This window comes from Cygnus atratus, chromosome 2, assembly GCF_013377495.2.
Source record: "Cygnus atratus isolate AKBS03 ecotype Queensland, Australia chromosome 2, CAtr_DNAZoo_HiC_assembly, whole genome shotgun sequence".
Lineage (NCBI taxonomy): Eukaryota > Metazoa > Chordata > Aves > Anseriformes > Anatidae > Cygnus > Cygnus atratus.
In genome coordinates, this window is record NC_066363.1 from 37,358,088 (window position 1) to 37,381,128 (window position 23,041).

Below are 23,041 nucleotides of genomic sequence, written 5' to 3' on the forward strand. Positions count from 1 at the left end.
ATTTTCCTTATCGTATTAACGGAGATAAGCAGGACAACCTCAGAAAGTAGACAGCTATTTCAGCCTGGTCAGAACTGGAAGGTGTACTGCTATTTTCCATTAACCTGGAATTTCACTGTCCTATAACCTGGGCAAGTGGCTTAGTGGTTTATTCTAAATGCTGAGGGTTTAGCCACTGTGATGTAGGATCCTAGCTCTCACCTGCTACCTCACAAACCTCAACCAACTAGAAAACGTGGAGCCTTCCTGTAAAATCTCATCTCCCAAGAAGCCACAGAAAATGAAGGTAGAACAGTAACTTTTATCCTGAATTCAGTTACATATATATCAATTGGCTAGATTTTATTGCGTTAAAATTAGCTTAAGTTACTAAATCAAGCCAGGAAATAGCAGAATGAAGTAACATGCAACCTTGACAAATTTACCCGAAGTGGAATAACGGCACTGCTTAGTTACAACATGACCATGCTATCTGTGAGTTAGGGATATAAAATACATAGCTTTAAACTAAGAAGTCTATCCACAATTTCAGTTCCCATGGATCTCTAAAAAAAATGGGATGATTCACAGAACTGAGGTTGGAAGAAGGGACCTCTGGAGGCCATCTGCTCCAAGCCTCAAGCAGGGACACCTAGAGCTGCTTGCCCAGATTCCTTCACAGATCAATTCTGTGAGGTGGATCGCAGTGAAACTGATGTCATCCAACCCATCGTGGGGTTCATTAACTTAACCTACACTGTCATTTCAATACATAACACAAGCATGTGGAAAACATTATGAGAACAAGGAAATACAAAACAGAAAACACACACAGCATTTAATGAAATTATGCAGAGATTTCATACAACGAAAAATGTCACATAACTAGATGCATTTACATAGCATGGGAAATATTAACAATGGAGTTGAAATGGACAAAGAGAAAATTAGTTCCTAATTTACATGAAAAGAAAAACAGTAGTTAAATCCTCTTTCACTAGGCTTAAATATAACCCAATAGATAACAAGTTGGATATGTTTTACAAGAATGACTACTGTGTCACCTCAGAAGTAAAGGTTTTAAGTATGTTAAAACTGTTGTTGTTGTTTACTGTGGCAAACAAAACCGTGCCTTCAGTAATTATTATTATTACTCCTCTCACTTGCAAAATAGGAGGCACAGTTCAGGTGATATGCCAGCACTACATGGGAAAGAACTGCAGTGTAGTCAGAAACACTGCAAGATGCTCTGTGCCAAAGATCTCTGGAAGTTTCAATGCTTTCAAATATGCTGTTGTAATCTTCACTGCTAATGGTTTTTATTAATTTTATTTATTATTTATTTTGGTGGGCCAAAACACAGGAATCTGTATTTTTCCCTCCTCCTGTCTGTGATGTTTAAGAAGGAAGCCTAGCCATCATGGACTCCTCATTTCCACCCAGGAGGAGAAAAAACAAACAAACCACAAAACGAAAGCAAACCTCAGAAGATTCAGATTTCCCAGCCAAGAGTATGTATACAATTAAAGCAAGAGAAAGGTAACAGCTGTGGCAAACAGGTACATAACCTCCCAAAATAGCATAACAGACTGCAGCTTTAACTGTTTCATTACAGCATTGTTTAGACAAGCCCTAATGATAAAAGTAAAAAAACCATTAAGACAAAAACAATCTTCTGTCACCCTTTCAAGCTGGGCGGCCTAGCAAGCCGCGTTTTTAGCCCCAGTATAGCAAGGGCAAAGAGGGACTGCCACTGCAGTTAGGTGTACCCAGGCCTTTCCCTGTGCTACCACTGCAGTTACCTGACTGCCCCATGAACTGACCTAGACACACAAACAGGCAGAAGGCTACGACTTTTTTTTCCAGTTCACCTCCCCAGACTGGCCTGCTGTAAGATTAGCTGGACACCAGTGTACGAGAACAGCTGGGAAACTCCCAGGGGCAGGAACATGAGGGGGAATGACCACCTTTGACAGCAAGGGCTTGAAGCTAGATCAGCTTCACCGTCTTGTTGAATAGCACTTAGGGTAGTTTGCTACTCTGTGCAGAAGCACCCTGGCTACTGGTCTCATATCCAATTCAGACATTTGATTGTGTTCTCAAATAATGCTAAACTAAAGGTTTATAGTTTCAGTACTCTTCTATTTTTAGAGTCCTCACATGTACAACGGCCAGATGATAAATAGCATAATGTAATCGATAACACTTAGTTAGGGGCAACCTGCCATTTTTTCCATAATTTCTGCGCACCCCTGTCACTGCCTGCCACGCACAGAAGGCAAGAAGAAGGCACAGAAGGCAAGGCAGAGGGCCCAGGCCAGACGCGTCAGCCACCCAGCCAGGAGGTCATGCTCAGCACCCTGTGCCCACCCTGCTTACTCTGCCTGCAACACTTTCCCCTTGCCCACATCCATATCTTTCATCTTACCAGCCAATTTTTGCTTATATTAGCACAAACAAGTAGAGACCCTAAAGCAGAAGGCACTGGCGCAGATTCAACATTGTCAACATCTGAAAAAGATGGGAGTTGTAGTACTTCTCTCTTCACTCACCTATGCAGACTTGAAGGGAGATAGATATTTGAAATTTTAACCAGAAAGTGTTCCAACTGTTTGGCCTGCTCGCAGCTACACAGTAGTACTTCCAGTTGCTCAGATCCCTATGCAGCACCCCACTGCTCAGACTTGCTTTAAACACCTTTTTTTCTTTGGTGCCGAAAACAGTCTTTGAGCTTAACATACGTGTTTGCAAAGAGAATGGAGAAGAGTTTTTCCATCTACTGCTGATGTGAATAATTAAGACTGTTTCTTCTTCGAATAATGTTACCTTAAGTACTGGTCAGAATATTAAACATAACCATTACCTTGGTCAGACTTCATTAAAAGAGATCCTGAACAGAAATATCAGACAGGATTCAAAACTCTGTTTCTAATATATAATGCACATTCTCAAATCTGACAAATTTTGTCATCTGATCTGAGCATTTCTGTGCATTTCTGTCTTTATGTTGGATTTGTACTTATGCAGTTAAGAAGCGAAGAGCACAATCCCGATTTCACCCCAGAACTTTTGCAAATTCTTTCCAGTAACTGTCAAAAACCTTTCGTCTCCAAACCAAACAGCAGCAATGAAAATGCTTTGTTTTGATGATTCCTCCATCCTAGAACTTTCAGTCAGATTACCCAAGTAGTTGTTACTCCAAATAGTATTTTCGAATATTATATACAAATGGACAAAAGGTACACCATAAAGTAATATTTTATTTTCAGTTTAAGAAACAAGCAGGATTTTGGAAATTACTCCAAAAAAGCAGCAATATCAAGTTTTGTCACTTGGTGGCAGCATACCAAAGAAAACCATAACGCTTGAGACACTACACAAAATTTCCAGTTAGCACTTAATGCATCTCTCAAACGAGTGCCAGAATTCCTGGAAGGCTCTAGTTACTTCACAAAGTTAGGACAGGGACCTACATTTTAAAGTTATTGACTTCACTTACTCGAGTAGACATTAAAGGCTCAGAATTAAAAGAGCTCTGCTTCAGTCTTCCTGATTGACGTTTACTGGCTCACCTATCCCCACTGAAATTGCCAAATTCTTGCTGAAGAGGATTCCCAAGCTGAACTTCCATCAACCATGACACAGAAGCACTGCTGGAAAGCCAGAGAGCACTACCACTGTCTGAAAAAGCCTACTACCAGCACACCAGAAACTCATTACACCAACTTAAACTTCTCATACTAGTATCTCTTCCACCGCTTGAAACTATTACACATGAAAGGCAACACCACACCTAGCAAAGACCTATCAATCAGTGCTACTACAGCCCGTGGTAATGAACTGATGAACCTGACAGTCTTTACTCATTTAAAAACAACAATATTAAGGAAATAAATTAGAAATCTGAATGAATAATTTAACAAAAGCACCAAAAAATGTTTGAAACTACCACTACTGAAGCAGGAAGATGTGATGAGAACTACATCCTCTTGTTAGCGTTGTAGCAAAAGCTCACTACCACATTGGTAACCCTACCAGGATACCTATCTTTTCTCATACACGTCTTGTACAGAGACGTGTACAAACTAGCATGTTTTACACCCATAACCACATTGTAAACAGCTTTATTTTGCATTATTTGTACTCATGCCAAACTTACCTATGACTAATAGAAATTATGATACGCTATATCACATCATTCATACAAAATTTACAGTTCTTTAGGATTTATTTTCTGTATATTAAATCTTGATTTGTAAGAATTTCAAGATTTTAATCACAAGTAAAGTCATTTCTTTACAGTGGTCCTTCCCAAAACAACTAATAAAGCTTCCATACTACTATATTTCTGTACCATGTGTAAGCTGGCATTATTCAGATACTTGACCTCCAGAACAAAGAATTTAAGCTTTAAACAGCAAACTATTTTTATTCATGCTTTAGGGAGATAGGGTAACTACTTTAGGCCAAACATTAGGAAATAACACTCCACGAGAATTACAGAAGAGTGACCGTAATACTGAAAAATAGAAAATAATGTCAGGTAGAAAAGATGAGCACTCCATCCTTTCCCCCCTACCCAAACAAAGCTTACTGTTGTACAGCACACACACAGCACAGTACAGCCTTTAAGGTGCATCGGCTTTATTAAAACCTCACTTAAAGCGCACTTTCAGGGGGATGCGTACACAGACACGCAAAGGCTCAGCCTAATCCTGTGCTGAGGGGAAAGGACAAAATGGCGACCCAGGGGTGAGGGGAGGCGCGGGGCCAAGGGAGGCCGAGCCACCACCACCACCATTGGCCTCAAGCAGACACTGCAGGTCGGAGCATGGCTTTGGGCTCCAAGTGGAGCAAACCAGGACAGACTGAAGGAACAAAGGCACTTCAGCACACGCCAGCTGGCCATTCTGCCTCATGTTCTCGCTTCACCTCTGCTGCCTGAGTGCCAAGGGTGCTGCGCCTTCAATGTGCTGAATGCTTCCCAGAAATTAAATGCTTTTAAGAGAAGATCTGCAGCTGAGGCGTGGAGAAGAGGAGAGAATGATCCTACTAAACAAAGAAAATAACTCCTCCCCAACCCAAAGAGACAAGTTCTGGAGTCTCCTTTTCGCTCCCTGCTGCTAAACAGGAAAGGGGAGGATCTGGGACCCACCGCATCAGAAGGCCCAGCCATCTCTGAAGCTCTGCCAGGCTCAGCCCATCTGAGAAGCAAAATGTTTCCCCAGCCAGTCAAGTCCTGAGCTGCAGAACACGCTGGCTTCCTAATACAGTGGGAACAAGAGGGCTGTCTGCACTTCTGACGTACTAAAGAAACAGCAGGGGCAGGGTTATGGCAACCCATGATGTTTTCTAGATCCAAAAGGCCGAGCAATTTCCTTAGGTAACCTTCATTTTCCCTCTTTAAAGGTGGCCTTGGCAAAATCAGCAGAAATCTGACAGCTTTAAAAATTAATTCAATTACAACTTAGAAAAAAAAAAAAAGGAACACATGCATAATATCAAAAGAAGGTCAACTAAAATCAGACTGAACTACAAGAAAACAATTCTAGCGAAGGAGGTGGGGAGGGAAGCGTTATCTTTTTCACAGAACTCCAAAGCTGGAGGCACACGCCTGGTGTGAAGTACCTAGCCTGCTTAGGACAAGTGTAAATGAGTCATACCATCTGTACTCGCATTCAGAGGGTAGTCTGGCAAGATAGCAGGGAGAACACAAAGCAACGTGACCCTCTGTTCATAATGTTACAGAGGCATGTTAGCTGGGGAGCAGAGGCACAGTTACCAGTTAAAATAAGAACTATCCACAGCAGCAGAAACTGAAGGCTTTATTCTCTGAAAATATGTTTGCAGGATTCTACCCCAGTAATCTAAAAGTACCTATAGTGTCGGGTATAAAGACATTGCAGAGGCTGATTAATGCTGCATTTCATACAAATGTATCTATATACAGAGTAATGAGAAAGACAATCGAGGTAGAAAGTAAACAGATGCGAGCAAGAATTTATTCCATAACATCAATAATTCACAGAGAAGCTATTTAAGATAATGACTTATTACACAGGCAAGACATAATGCATTGGCAAAAGAAAAAGAAATACAGAATAAACCCTGGCAAGTAGCTTTCTACATCAAGTGCAGAGCAGCAGTGAGTGTCGTAACCACGTCACAAGAAACAACGAGGACCTTGCAAAGACACAGTGTAAGACCAACCCCAGTGAGGGGGGCGGAAATCTCATCCAAAAAGATGACTCACAGCAGTATCCGAGGGGAAGAAAATGATGAAGCACTCACTACGGACTGCAGCACTGTGCCACACAAGGGTGCCATTTCCAAACCACAGGTGTGGGTGGGAAACACAACTCGTGGAAGTGATAACTAAAGTATAAGGGCTTTTAATGAAACAAAGTACTAACACTGGAATAACATACAAAGTTTGGATATTTGGATTTGTTTTTCTCTTTAGAAATTCTTTAATACTAAAGCACATGGAAGGTAGAACTTAACAGCATTATTTTTGTTCTAATAAAAGCACAAAACTAAGCTTTATTTTGGATCTCAGGAGATGCAAGTCAACAGATCTGCCTGCCTAACACACCACCTTTTTACATCCAATGAGAGTTTGTAGTACGAAACAATAAGAACATTTCAACCTAGGACGAACACAGACCTTATTTCTGATGGTTACACTTAAACCAGACTACTCTCGGGAAGGACATCAAGTTCTCCCAAAGATATTCCTGGATATCTCAGGGACTGGGAGGGGGAAAAAAGAGATCCATGTGATGTTCCAAAATCGTTGTGATAATTTGTTTATATTTATACCCACCTTTGAGAAGCATTAAATGTAAAATTAATTTAAAAGTGTATCACTTTCTCCTTCTAGTTTTCATGCCTTCATATAACTAACAAAGATATGTTTTTTGTTTGTTTTGTTTGTTTTTGTTTTTAAATCTTATCAGAAATCCGACGCGTTTATTATGGTTTATTTACTTGATCCTCTAACTTTTTTCTTGGTCAAAATCAGGCATGCTATTTCAGATCATTTTGCAGGTTATATTAATAGCATTTACAATTCCCATCAGGTTTAGCAGCAGCAGATACTCATTTGGATGTCTGCCCTCAGTAATCACAGTTCACAGGCAGGTAGATATAACTAAAATCATTAATACCGTGAGCCAAGTTGATGGAGGGAGAGGGGAGCAGCCAGATGGACAGATGGACACTATGTCACGCCATTTCCTCAGTGACTTTACCTGTTTACCAAGGACTGCTGCGCCAAAGAGCTTCATAGACAAATGAAGCAGTAGCTCAAACTGTTTCATTATGAATCAGCAGAACTATCAGAGATCATGGCAAAGACCATCCGATTTTTAAATAAAAGCAGATTCAAAAATAGATTTAAGAGTACTCCTGCTGTTGAATCCTACTTAATGATTTGCTATTCAGGAAAAAGCATAGAGCTCGAACAGCTCCCTGGAAAAAGGGAAGAGGTGAAATAATGAATCTGCAAGGCTGGAGAAAGACTGCAAGTCTGTGAAGCATCCCAAAAGATGTAAGTGGAAACACATGTTGATCCCCTGATGTTCACACCGCTATTAAAAAATGAAAAATGATAAAGGCAGAAAAGGAGTAGGGTCCTGAAGAGATTCCAGAAGCCCTTACTTACACGTTATCATGTTATTTCAGTGTATGCACACACATCTCTTAAAACAATAATTGTATACACAAAAAATCATGTCAACTTTCACATTTCTTGTGATACAGCTGGGATAGACAGCTATAAAAAAAACAACAAACCTACTGCAGCTCAGATACCATCTTAATGGTGTTCAATTTTGCTTTTAAAATATTCCTTGGTCAGCACTTCCAAAAGAATTTCAATGGAAAAATTTGGGAAGAAATCAAAGCAAGCAGAAGATGAATTCTGATCTGACATTAATGTTAGAGGGCAAATTAAAAGATAGACAATAGCAGGGCTCCTTAAGCTCACAGAACAAATCTTTACATAGTATTTCGCGCATCTTTTAGCAAGGTAATTATCTGGATAAAAATAAGGAAGCGTGCTATGAGTCAGAGCAATTCATACATAAATCAGCCCGCCAAGAAAGTTTGCAACCAGGATGGATTGTTTAGGACAGCTACTTTTCAAAAACATTATACTTCAGTAAGACCAAAAAAGAGTAATGTTCCCTGATCTGAACAGATGCTTGTCACATTCAAAGAAGAGACAACTCTCAAGAAGTGACCATACACATTAAAATCAAAGAAAACACAGTTTCAAAGATATTTAACACCAACTGCAAGGCTGAAGACCACTTCTGTCCATTGTAGGTTAACCCCATAGGTTACAGTTTTGCTGCACAGAAACCTTAGTGCTTAAGATGCAAGAGGACTGAAGTTGAGGAGGAGTTACAATTCCTCAGATTATTGACACTGAACACTGACTTTCTGGTACATAGCTGTCACACCCAGGGGAAAACAACCGTTAAAAATAGGTGTTAGAGGGAAAAACACATACCATATTTAGGTATCTGCCAAGGAACAGAGATTACACTTGATCAGTAGTATTTATCAGACAGCAGTGTGGCAGTTGCTGAGGGAACCATGTACCAGCAAATTACCTCTACAGATATAGTTTTTAAACTCGTTTTTAATCATCAGAATTTAATTTCCACACGTTTGAATTTTAATAATTCCAGTCAACCAAGTAAGGGGGTGGGAAAAATAGGAAGAAGAATTTAAGAGCATTTTAGAAACTACAGTGAACCTAGAGGTCCTTCGGACAGAATGATAAAACACAGACCCTATTCAAACAAGGAACATGCATTTGTGGGATGAAATCAAGTGACAGGCATAAAAAAGGATGCCCACTGGAAACATCCAGCTCATTCCCTAACAGGAACAAAACACCATAAGCAAAAGCTTCCTTGGACTTGTCAATTACCTCACTTCCACCCTCGAAGGAAAGCAATAAACCTCAAACGTGTATTTTTAGAGTAAATTTAAAGCCAAAACAGAAGTGCATCCAAATGGCCTCCCTTGGTCTTTAATGAGGAAGTGTTATAATGCAGTGTATAATAACAGCGCATTAGAGTCAATTCTCTGCTACCAGGGCCAGCAAGCCAAGGAGCATTTGTCGTCTGAATACTAAGTATTAACTGTATGGCTACAGTATTAACTGTATTAACTGTAGCCATACAAGATTTTGATACAGCTCAGTGATACAGCTTTTATTTCCCCCAAATGCAAGCTCTAAAGGAGAGCAGACCAGCAGACTCAGAGGCAGGTTTTCAGAGTACGAATGTAGCAGCACGAGGCCTTACCAGAGGCCCCTATCAGTCAATGACAGGTCAAATACCTGAGCAAAAAGCACGCTTTGCGTTATCTTGTTCAGTGTGGTTCAATGGGAAATGCAGTGGACACTTCCATACACTTCACAACTTTTTTTCCTCAAGGGAAGAAAACAATTGCTTGGACAGGAGGCACAGTCCAACAGCCAAACACCTCCCTTACCTGCACCATGCCAAGTATTTTAAGCTTAAGTCATGACTGGCACTTCCACGTGAATACAAGAGGAAAATGGGAGTTGTCACCTGCCACAAGCTAGTGCCACAGCTGACTCCACCACACCGGTACAGCCTGCTTGAAGGGCTTGAAAGGGAGGTAAGCTGGGTGCCTCTGCCTGCCAGCAGCTGGTCATCTCCGTCTGGTCAGAGACAGCACAACTTTCAAGAATGGCAGGATGCAGTCATCACAGGAAAAAAAAAAAAAAAAAAAAAAAGGATTTTTGCAAGGCAAATCATGAAATAATATATATCAAAAGGAAAAAAAAATCACTACATTTCATAGACAGAGAATACCGAAAGAGATGTGAAGAAGATAGGCCAATTATTACTACACAGCCCAGCTGCCTGGTGGACACATGACACTCCCACGAAAATTGATCCAAACTAACTAATGCCATCAATCTACGTCAGATTACTTAAACCCATAAAGACCATGTCATTTATAGATGCAGTGGCCTTATACTGACAAAGCAGAATTCACTTCCAAAGTACTGTTACCCCCCAAAACCTAGGCGCAACGTGCTTAAAAGAAAAGCAGCTGGATTTTTCCAGACAAGAACCAGAAGAGAATTGTGCCACATGCAGATTCAAGGTTTTCACTTCTTTGGAGGTGAAGAGGACATGGGTAGGAGGGGGAGGACTGGTAGAGTAAGACCTTTCAAACACAGAACCAACAGGTGATGTGCACTCGGTAGGGTGTGATCCAGAACACCCAAAGCCAGAGACAAAAGCACCTTCCTATAAATTGAATATTCCAGCGAATGCACCACACCTCTCATGCACCACAGCAGTTAAGCAACACTGAAGCAATTGCTCTGCCCTCGGTCCTAGAGAGCTTAAATCCATCTGTGGGGCAGAGACAAGAAGCTATGACTAAAGATTTGTGGAGAGAAGCACACACCAGCTCCGTGACTCGCCAGGCTCACCCCTCTAGTACTGACGCTTCACCAGCACAGGACAGCTGACTGATTTCACCGGGTCTGCCCTTCGTCTAAACACAGGCAGAAATGAGTTTATAAAGCCCTACTAAACCAAAGTAAATTATCTTGTTTTGTATTTTTGCTTTTCAAATGTGTTTAAATAACATCTGGTACCAGTTAAGATATGCTAATTACTGAGCTTTTGTTACTTTTACTGTAGTTTTTAATTTATGATTTCATCAGGGCATTTAATAAAAACAAAAATCCAAAAAACATCTGCAGGTTGTTTCAGTTATCGATGTCACTAATACAAAAAGCTTCCCAAAATGCTGAGCACAGTTATTGTACGAAGGGAATACTACAGACAGTTATTGACCTTGATCAATCACTTGTAGATGGTCACCAAGTCTGTCAACGTTTTAGGATTAGCACAACTCCGTCAGCCTTTGCTTCCCAGGGGATACTTTTCATTTCCTCAACTTCTGGCTTTCAACACTGAACAAACTGAGTAACAGTAAGGAAATCCCCATTTGTTCCAAAAGCGACTACGAATGTCTTATGTTTCACACATTCCTTCCAAGTGCATAGCCCATGACTTCTGTCGGTGAAGCACTTCAAATCCAACCCTTTGGCAACAAATATATACTACTTCAGTATTATTTTTGATTTGTTTAAATACCAGTAGATACCATTTTTAGATCCTAACAAGTTAGATTCCTGCATTTCCCTAAAGTAATTTTTAAATTAAAAGTTTCCCTGTCCTGTTCTCTACATCCCCAAGCAGAGCTTTCCCTTAAAGTTCCCACAATCCAAGCCAATAAACCACACTGAAAACAGATTAACCTTTTGTCTAGTCTTATCACCACGAACCTTTGTACAACATAACAGAAAAGCACAACAGAAAGTACTCTGTATCTGTTATAAGATACGGAACATTAAGTACAGATTAGCAAAAAAATTACCACAAATGACATTTAATTTGCAACATTGATCAGAGTTTTTAAAACACAAAAAGCCACATAATACAAGAGTTCTCAAAACTTTGCTCACTTTCAATAACTTTCATTTACTTGAACATAGCAAATGATTTTTCAGACTCTGCTATCCTCTCCTATTTCCCTCTTACAAAGGGGGGATTTGGCATTAGATTCTTAGGTAAGCTTTCTTAAATATCAAACTACTTTTCTTACTAACATTTTGCAAAAATACTTCTTTATTAAATGTCTGCCAATCCCTCTTTTTTTTTTTTTTTTTCATTTCCCCTGCAGCCCAGTGCTCCTTTGCATATCTTTTACACCTTTTATGGCACTGATGTGGATTTTGACACCCATTAGGGGCAGCACTGATGGTGCTGGTGCTCTCCCCCAGTCATCTGCTCCAACGCCCACAGCTCAGACAGCTGGCCTCCCCCTGAAGCAGCCCCTGAATGACAGCCTAACATTTTTAGGCAAAAAAAAAAATAAATTAAAAATGCCGATGATGAGCAGTTTCAAGAACAAGCATGAAGCAAAGGCTGTAACCTGACATTCAGTAAGTCTTCCTTGCTACTAAAAAGTGAGGAGGTATAAGGGTGCTGAATTTTATCTTCCAGGTTCTCTGGTTTTTAGCTCAAAAAATTTACAACAGCTACATGATAACAAGCATACAGGTGTTACATTGATAATGATTTTTAGCAGAGACTGTTAAGTGCAATTCCATTGTACCCTTATTTTCCAAGGTAATTATTCACACTGCATTACAGTCAAAAGACGTCCATTTTTTAACCAAGTTTTGTAGTTGTATCATTGTTCATTCCACAAAATTAAACCAGAGTCAAATGCATGAATAGCATAGTCCATAACCCACTGAATTAAACTGCTTTGTATCGGGATCAAACTGGGAAACAGAATGAAGTGTGGAACAGCCCACCTGGGTAAGGTTTTCATTAATGGTGTTTTAAAGTGCTATCTTCCTTAGCTGCTGATAAAAATATTTGTGTAACCAATGCACTTATGTTGCGGCACTCACAAAACCATATACTAGGTGATAACTGAAATATAAAACAATAAATTTAACTAGTATTTTATACTCCCATTTCCTACAGAGCTCAGATTAAAATAGTTTTTCTCCCATTACAGAAGACTTCCATTTATTCTTAGCCTGACACGCAATTATTTTTGCTTTATTGATTACTTGTAGAGAAGTGACCGGTTACTATTTCAGCTTATCTCGACTAACTCATTTTTCTACCAGCATATTTTCTTATTAGATATTTCCCTACCCCGAACGTGCATCTCTGTGCGGGGAGATACAGGGATCACTAGTCACAACAGGCGTGACTCAGAGCTGTCACTGGACAGTGTCCAAGAACTGGAGCTGCACACACAGAAGCACACGAGGGAGTTAGGAAGAAGCTGAAGGGCTTTCTGTCCATACACGTTCCTCTGAAGGAAAAGCCTTCAGCAAGCTCAGCCTGCTTTTGGTGTAGTTTTCAGGTAGCTGGATTATCTGAACACAATCTCGGAACCTCTTGATGAGAGATGGGAGGAAAGAAAGTCTCTTCCGTGTCGCTTTCAGGGCTCTGGTTGTAAAAGCGTGAGTAGCAGAAGACATGATCAGCCCAAGGGAGAAGAAAGCAAACACAAAGAAAAGCTGCAATAGAACTGGCACGCAGCTGTCATATGCGAGATGGGAAAAAGCAGAGGGTCCCAGAAGGCAGCACATGTGGTAAACAAGGACGTTACAGCAGTACTCTGCTTGTTTCAGGGTTTTCATAGTGACTGCAAGAGGCAACATGACATATCATAAACCAAAGCGGGCGTTCTTGGGACCTTAGCTTCTCTCACCATTAAAGAGGAATTCACAACCACACTCAGACCCCACAACAATCGTGAACCAGACAAGAAAATCAATCACATTGCCGAGTTTCAAAGCACATTTTAATAAGTTTCAGGCGACCAGCATTCAAGTTACTTTGCCAGAGAGAGAAGTCCCAGGCAGACTATGCCCAAGCTCCTCCGCTCACCTCCCCTGCCAAAACCCAAAGGACATTCACAAAGGACACCTCTGATTACGTTTCTGTCACAAAGGAAGACATTAGAGTGAGTTTATTTGAGGCAAAGCAGTCTTTGCTAGCTCCTACTTAGGAAAACTTTCAAGGAACAACTTTGCAGTCATACACGCTAATCTAAACAGCCTCTCCCCTGCCTTTTCACCGCTTTGCAGAGGAAAAGAATAAGCAACTGCTTAAACTCACATGCAAGCACCTATCAAACCATGGCCTTAGGCAAGAGATTAGCAGCCACTGAGTTTCAATCCTTATCATTAGAGATTTTGCAAATGGGAGAAAAGGAAAAAAAAAGAAACACAACACAAATCCAGGAGAAGCACGTCATTAAAACTCCATCCCGGTTGACGATATTCTTACCCTTCTGCCCACCTTTAAAGATTAGGGTCCATTCAGGCAATGCATTCCACTTGTCCCTCCCACACACAGAGAAAGTCCTTCCCTACACCAGAAAGTATCTGGAGTTCCTTCTCCTAGCTGTCAGCTGAAAATGTTGGCCTTCACTATGGCAGATAATTTCCAAGATACATAATGAGCAATTTTGGCTGTTAATTAACCTCTTAAAAGAACAGAATTATAAGAAAACCATACCCTAATGCCTCTGAACCTTGCTTCTTGCTGGTCATTTTCATTGTTCCTCAGCTGGTGAAAATAACAAGCCTGGGCAAACATACAGCATGGCAACTGCCCTACGCGATCCATTATTCAGAGCAAGAACCTGGCATTTCCAGCAGGGACTTTGTGGCATTGCTCTGCCTCCCAGCCACACGACACACGTCATGCCCTCCACAACAGCGGGTAATGAAGTCTTGGGGGCAAATCACTCCAACAATCCCGCCTCTTTCCTTCAATTACCCATTACTTTTGCAACCTACTTTTCCCAAAAGTGAGTGGTGCCAGGCAACATAAGAGAAATACTAGTGGGCACTGTAGCTGTATATAAAAAAAAAAAAAAAAAAAGCCATTTTGTGAACATGCCTGAAGTACCTGCATTTTAGGAAAGGCAACAAGGGCTCCCACAGTGTAGAGGGCTGAAATCGAGCAGACACTTCTCAGAGATCTCTCCCGCAGACACACTCGCTCTGACTTCGGGCTCTGTTAACTGTGGCTGACTGCTGCTGCGAGGCCTAGCTTGAGGCCTACAAGATTTATTCCTGCTTGCGGCCACCGCGGAGGCAAGCCGCCAGGTTTCTGCAGAGCGGCAGCTCCAAAACGACTTTGCGACACCTCCGAGGAGCACGGAGGGCAGCACTGCTAGCGCTGGCATGGCAGGCGGCCAGGCTCCGCGGGCACTGCTGGCCTCGCCGCTCCTCCCGGCATTCCCACAGCTAGGATTTCTTCGCCTTACGTAAGCTCCAGGGGAGAACCTCACAGAAGGAAAGCGATCGCCCTGCTCCCCCACGTCGAGGGTCGGATGTCGAGATGGGAAGCCAGCGAGGCACCCTAAATGCTTGCAGGAATCTCTATGGCCACCGCGATAGAAAGAGAGCGACACACAAACGAAGCTTAAGTTAAAATACGAAGACGTACTGAACATCTTAACTGTCAGACCTTCTGCAAAATTTTGTAGCTACTTGTGGGCGCAGAGTCAGACCCCGTGGTACTTCTGCTTTGATGCCAGCAGTCATTCTTTAATTCTGTATGCAACACATGTAATACTTCAACGATTATTAAAACAGTTTTAACAGCTATGTAACGTTGCAGGAATTTTATTGAGCTTCTGGGGAGAACTCACAACTTTGCTGAAATGCAAACTACAAAAAATAACAAGCCACAACTGCCCAAAAAGTGGTAAGCATTGTGACTCTTAAAACAGCCAATTCAGAATATGCAAAGTCGAAACCCATTCAAAAAAGAAGAAGAAGATTGGGCTCCAGGCAGGTAAATAACTGTTCCAAAACTACAAGTTCGATGTACTTGACTCAAAATTTTCCACATCTCTTGTTGTAGGAAAAACAGTAGGCAGCCTCCTTCCTTATATTATTCACAGTGTTAGTTCAAGATCAGATGCTGGGAGAGTCCCCTCTCTGTGGTGTCGGGAGGCACAATAAGCAGAAGAAGGAACCAATGTCTTGAAGTCACTGCAAATGGAGCTCCACAGGACAGCTGGATAACTGTTGGTTTTCAGATAATTGTAATAAAGCCCTGAAGTTCATCGGAAGAGTAGATTTGCTGTTCACCAATACAGACAATGCCAGGTCCTCACCCTTTTTCTCCTCCTTGTTCTCCACTGCTTTACAAATCCCTTCTTCACCTTTCTTTCACTTTCATTATGAGGACATTGAAAGAACTCCTCTTTTAAACTCTATTTCCTCTGGAGTAGATTAGCTTGACTATTTGCATCCCTGATTGTAGCAGCTATCATTTGTTAAACTTCTTGTAAAAAGAAGACTAGCCATAAATGTCTATGCACAAGTCACAAAATGTTATGCATTCTTTTCCTGAAAAAATGTATTTTAATAGGCCTCTCGGTCTGTGACCTAAGAGATAACAGTCTGCAAAAGGCTGCGTGCTTGCAGGTGGAAGGAAACAGAAAACGTAACACCTTGGGGGTAGGAAGGCAAGAAATAAATGATGAGCTGGGTGGTTACTACGGGATCGGGAATGATGCAGGACAGTTACAGTACATGCAACCTTGCAGGTGACAAAAGTGAGAAGAGAAACCGTTCTCCTACAAGTCCTCCTTAATACTGAAAATTATCCCCACAAATGAAGGAACACTATTCAAAAAAGCAAGAGATAGGGCAGTGCTGTATAATAAAATACTGCCCCAGCATCTGAGATGGGATCAGAAGAAATGAAAGCTATCAGAAAGTACAAATACAGATTATAATCTGGCAAACAGGCTGCACAGCAACACAATATTAACCTTAATAACTCTTTTTATTGATCCTCCTGTTTTAGTGAGCAAGAACTGAACGACGTCTGCTGTTACAAAGGAACAGGAGGGGGGCAAGAAGTAGGAAATTGCACTAATACGCTATTTCTGAAGTGTACTTGTACCATGACTTGGGACACCGCTAATTCAAAACAATAGGTAAAAATGTAGCCAGAAAAATAATTTTATCATTTTGTTTTTCTTCCTACCAGTAACACTTTGCGTGGTGTAGCTGGTGAGATAACGCAGTGTTAACAGAGGTAGAGAAAAAGGAACAGACACCGTACAGAGATGAGAGGAAGGACAGAAACATCAAGTGCTCAGGATGGAGAGAGACGGAGTTTGCATGGACTGCCCTCCTACTAACCAGAGCAACGGATGGAAGACAACAGTGACCTAGAGATGGGAGAGGATGAACTAGAGTATCAATTACCCCAACATTACACAAAACTGAGTCTGCAGTGATGGATTAAAAACATTACATCGTGAATTTGTTACAGATGCTAGAATATGGATAACTACAGAACTTCCTGAAAGCGTGCTTTTTTTCAGCTAAGACTCAGATGGGTCTTCCAGCTACAAGCCAGGCAGATCCTTGGGCTCTTGGGCTGCCCACCACTCGGTGACCAGGCTCCTGAATGGAAGGATCAATATCCTCCCTGTTAGAGGTACTGGTATGTAGAGGACACACAACAAAATCTTGAAACAAAGCACTGAGCTCTTCACAGCTGCTAGAAGTTCTCTGTTTTGGCCCCAGTGCTCTGACTACTGCCGTTTAATTTCCATTTTGTTGCGCCGAGTAGAATCCTTGCTAGGGCCCCTTTTCTTCATTCCATAAAGCGCCGTTCTATCTTCGCTTCACCAGAGTCAAAACAACCAAACATCCACAGATGGACCCATGTTTTCCTCACTGCGCCAAATGGAAGTGAAGTTCTGGGGTCCTCTGGCAAGTGAGAGTGTACCTCAAGCGTGACTGCAGAGTGATGAAGAACAACTTACAAGTCCTCTTCTGCTGGAATTATGAAGACCATTAAGTGACTGCTCACTGTTTCAAAGGAAATATTGAACATTTAGGATGGCTTCACAACAGTTCAAGGCACAGAAATGGACTGCACCACGCAAACAGGCACAGATAGGTACAAAACCTCAATCTCTACCATGTTCTCCTACCTAAGAAGAGTCAGGTAACAAGTAAGGGGCATTATTTTCCTACTCTGTGGTAGGAAAGCTTGTTTCCCCCACATAGTTCTGAAGTTTACCAACATAAGCAAAGGTTTCGTGTTGTTGCTGCTGTTTGTTTTACCCCAAACCCGTTTTAAAAATACACAGACCTTTGCTTTTACAACTCTCAAGTTCAAATATAGTTCCAGTAATTCAGGGAAAAAAAATATTTACATGTTGAGGCTGCCCTAAAATGATGGGCTCTAGTCATACAAACAATGTTCTCTTTGCATGGTGTCCTTCAGTCCATTCACATACGTACCAGCAGATTGTAGCTGTGCCTACCTGATGCAGAAATGATTAACGAAAAATCTAGAGATTATATCCAATCCACAGTAAAGATCATCTCATTATCATACCAGTAATTAGCCACTTCATCTAACAAGTGGTTCTTCAATCTACCGGGATGCCACAGACCAACGATTTTGCCCATCACTGCTGAGGTTTCCTCGACAACCCTCTACACCTGCCCAGCTGGCTACAGCCACTGCACCTTCCCTTCTCTCCCAACCACTCGGTCTCACCACTTTCGTGTTAGCTGTGGGTTTTGTGCCGAAATGGGTCAGTTCTGCACTGCACTATATTTCATCACCACCTGAGCAATCACAGCTGAACGAGTAGGGCTATGCGGGTACATTCCCACTGCTTGGAAAGTGTGCTAGTGCCATTATGGGGGAGATAAATAATATTCCCTGATGCTATGGAGCATAAGTATTAAGATTCCATCCTCATTTGCACAAAAGCTAACACCTAGACACCTCATATCAAATATATCTTCAAACACCAGCTTAAAATTTATCCTCCACACCCAAAGAAGGAAAACAAACCCCCCAAGAATCAACATGGTAAGCACTTAGTGAGGGACTGCTTTATTTTTTTTTTTATTGAAGTATGTGAAGAGTTTTGTGATTTGTATTATGATACACGGTACTTAAACACAAACATTATAAATAACTTTGAAATGGTTAGGCGCTGTAACTAAGGCAACAAGGCTCCCACTCAATTTCCAGAAATAGGAATAGAGGTAAGAACAAAATAAAAAGTTGGCAGGAGCAAGAAAACAAACAATCAAATATTAGTTTGACCCCAGGAAGGCCCAGCCGACCAGAAAAAAATAAATAAAAGGTATACAGCAGCTGAGAAACAAAGTAGCTGCCAGAAGATGAAGTGGAGGATATCAAGTGTATAGTACCAAAGGTATTTAATTTCAGTCATCTTGTTCCACAACTGCTTTCAGTGAACGGAAACGAGGACAGAAATTTGGGAATCTAGCAGTCCGCATGAGACAACAGATTGCTGGTTCACAGTGTCAACAGATACTCGTTTCCAAGAGGAAGCATCAGCTTTTACACAAGTGCCAAGAAAGTTGCTTCTTCACAGGCAAGTGGACATTTGCCTCATTTTCTCCCCTGATATTTGCCTCCAAGAAATGGCCACTAACCTTCGATGCAATCCACATGAATGGCCCTTTATGCCCTCACAGGAGGCCACGGAGTTAACAGGATCTGCCACAAGGATCGGACTGCAGCATCAAGGCTTGCTTTGTCTCTCCACAACCTTTTTCTTTTTCTTTTTTTTTTTTTTTTTAAGTTTGTTTTCTTCCTTCACAAGAACTGCTTGTTCGCAAGTCAGAAGCTCCACGGTTATCACCAAGGAATCTGATCCCCCACACGAACAGACCGTAGATGCAGGCCCTCTCAGCGCAGCCTAACAGGAGAGCTAGTAATTACTTTGTACAGCAAGATAATCCGAGTTCGGGTTACTCCAAGTTTTCCACCAAGTAAAGAACCGTATCTTTTCAGTGCACGTGCGCTCTTAACCTGGGAAGGAGAGAATTGCCCGCACACCTTACGCCTGGCTGTACTGCACCCTCCCGGTTCGGTTATCCCACAACCAGCTCAGAGGTTAGAGGCAAGTTTTAGGAAGAATTTACGAGGAAGCGTTGAGAAGTGCAGAGTGGTTCTCACCTTCAGTGAGATCCCCAAAAGGAATTATTTAAAGAACGCTCTGACCTAAGACTTGCACAGAAAAACGTAAACAGCTCTCTCATTAATCTACGTCTGGACAGCACTTACAGAGCGACCCCATGCGACTCCACTCCCACCGCATCCCTCCCTCCCCGACCAGCAGCAGCCCCTTTTCATCGCCGCAGGAGACCATTCCTCCTCTCGGCGTAACAAGGAACTGCTTGGGACGTGTATCCTTGGCAGGAGCTCTAAGGGAACGAAGCCTAACGCTGGCACCAATGAAAATAGCAACCACGGAGGCATTCAGAGCGTTCACTATGACACTGCAAACATTTGTTTGACTGCCAGTTGAATAAGGTCCATCCGAGCTAAGAGAAAGATATAAACGGGCAATAAAGAAGTCAGTACTCGCACTGCTCAAGGACTTTCAAGATAAGTGGTCACTCTAATATCCTCTTGCAGTGGTTGTTCATACTCCGGTCCTTTCCACTCGCATCTGACCTATGGGAATAAATGCATCCCCTCAAGCACAGTCTAGTAGTCGTACAGAAAAATCCCACAGAAATTCCTTTCAAAAGCCCATTATCACAAGCCCTGCGATTTCTTCCCATCACATACTTACAATCCAGGAAAACAGGAAATGCATAATTAAAACTACGATGTACTCGAAGACAAAAATAAACGAATAAAGCTTTACAAGCTATGCTGCACCCAAAGAACTTTGCCTCAAATAGATATACAGGTGCAAAATTAAAAGACAAAATTCAGCCAGTTTTGATCAGGGCTTCATGTATTTCAGCAGAACTATAGTGATATGTAGGCTTCTGCTAGCCTAAAAGTCCATTTGTAAGCGCATATGCAGGTATGATTAACAGAAAAGCTAGGAAACCCTCAGTTATTAGGCAATGAACCTTTCACCTATCCGTTAAGAAAAACCAGACTGTCACTCCTTATTGAGAGGCTAACTTAAGACTCTTTAAAGCAAACATTTGCCTGTGCTGGTAAACCATTACTACTCCTACAAACTGACTGAATGACCAAAGCCATGAGACACGTTGCCGTTCAGAGCCAGCAATGCAGAGCTGAGAAGGCTTCTGTGCAGGAGATCAAGGCATGCCATTAATAAAGACCCAAAAGCAAGTTGCTTCTCTTTCTTTTTACCGCTTCTCGCTGATAAAACATGAGCGAACCTTGACCTCAAACATTGCTTTCAAGGCAGTTTGTTACAGGAAAGTACCACGGATTTTTGGGACGGAGCTGAAACTTCCTTTTATAGCCTACCTCCCCCTCGTTTGGTGCTGTGGTAGTTAAAGCAGCTTCTCATCTAGAAGAACCTGGTACACAAGCAGCAACCTATGAAGATAGTACAAAGGCAAACCAACTGAAGAGGAAATACCTTAATCATAAGGTACACTTACTGTATTTTCCATCTCTACCTTGAATGGCTTAACCTGAAATAACAGAATTTGCAGGTTCACTTCATCTGTTTTCAAACACGCCTGACATTGCACAGCAAACCAAGAACCATGAGAACAATCTGGAGCTTCTAACTTTTGTAATGATTGCACTTTCTATCCCAGAGTCAAACAGTTTGCTATTGAGCATTACAGGCACAAACTTTGCTCTGTGCAGTTCAGTTCAGCTCTGCGTGCAATTTTTGTAACTACGGCTTGTAGTTTTTTCAATACCTAGTATCATTTGAAAGCAAACAATCCCTTCTGAAAGCATACACCCTAAATTATTTCAAAGGTCAGCAAAATATTACTGCCTTGCAGGATGGCAAAGCAGCAAAGCTCAGGCAGTAACACAAATCTGTTGAGCATGTCCCTGCTGCCTGCTTGCTGAGCCCAAAGAAGGGCCTGCTCTTCTCAGCACATGGTAAACCTCCATTCCGAAAGTGAAATGTATCAAGTTGGCCTCCAGAGACAAACAAATATTTGAGTTTCACGAACACATGAAGCATCTGTAGGATCAAAGTTTTGTTTATCAGTGTGCTACATCAATCAAAGCAACTGCAAGTGGAACTGGGATTTCACCCTATGAGCCTCAAAGCAGAATTTCTGACCTCATCATAAGTTCTCAGGCACTGCTTTTACATCACATTGCAATATCAAGGGTAGGAAAACATCAAGCTGCTTGCTTGCATGTCCCAGGTCTTCCTCTCCCCAGCACAATCCTGACGCTTAAATTAGCCATACAGAGCCCTCCTTGATCAAAGGGCATCAATAGGTTGATGTTGATTTGGGGGGGGGGAAGTCTTGAGAATTACACAAAAGCAACACTTAATGCAGCAGACCCTTTGTTGAAGATATCAGTCTGCTACAGAAGGAAATTAGCAAGTCACTCCCGTGCTTCACGCTGGCAGGAAAGTGCAAGCACCTGGGCAGCCTTTGCACTGCCCGGTGAAACGCAGCCAACGCCGAAGCAAAGGCTTGCTGTCTGGGCTCTGAGCGCACGTGACTACTTCCTTTACTCCACACAAATGCATCGGTGTGGCGTGTTTGGTCCACGTAAACAAGAAGCGTGCTTCACCAAACACCGAAGATCAGCTCCTCTGCTTTCGTATCGTACCCAGGGCTGGTTTTCCTAATGAGCTGGGGGTGTTATAATCTTAGTGCAGCACCTGATCTTGAAGCCAAGACGTCTTGCAGCACAGTGCACAAGAACACTGACCTGAAGGAGTTCTCCATAAAACTTTGTGTTAATATGATTCCCGAAGATTTTTGGTATCCTTAAGAAAGCAAGCAGTACTTAACAGTACTTGAAATTGAAGATCTCTACCCACCATACAAAGAAACAGATTAGCAACAATACCAACAACCTGACAGCCCCTTCAAAACCCCTTGCAGGGGAGCACTGCAGCATTCCTCCAGTATTCCTGCTGTTAACTCATGCCATTTTTAACAGAATCTGGCTGGTAGTAACTGACTTCAGCCACTTACCAGCAGAAGTCCGGCTGCTGCTAAAATCACTCCCCCTAGAAATGCTTCTTCAAAACCAGCACTCTCCTCCTCCCCTTCTTTTTCCCCTCAGCCCTTTAAGTGAAGGAATATTTCAGTTCCCAATGTATCAGTGCACCCTCAGAGATCCCCAAAGCCACTGAAAAGTCCACCTTGTGCTTCTGGATTAAAGCGTGCATTATGGTGAAAGACGAAAGCCTCGCACGCGTGACAGTCAGACCAGCGGTGCCACGCAGCCCGGCATGCCAGAGTCACCCCAAAGCAGGATCCCTCCCAGAAGGTAAGTTCTGGGATACGTAGTTTTGTGTCAACGCACTGATGGCGTGGGTTTTGCTAGTTATTTCCTAATGGTTACTCGCAGAAGAGCTGCATTTCTCGGTGCGAGCAGAAGGGCTCATTTCACGGGAGGGACGAACAAGTGCTGGTTTCTGCACCCAGCCTTCCCCAGAGCAGCAGCGCCAAACCCTACAGAGCCACCCGGCTCGGGGACACTCCGTGCCTTTC

General features: G+C 42.1%; 1 protein-coding gene across 1 annotated transcript in view; it reads right to left on the bottom strand.

Moving 5' to 3' along the window:
* The window catches only part of ANKRD28 (ankyrin repeat domain 28), a 118,932-nt gene that overhangs the window by 95,258 nt on the left and 633 nt on the right, over positions 1-23,041 (bottom strand). The gene's annotated exons all lie outside the window — the stretch shown is intronic.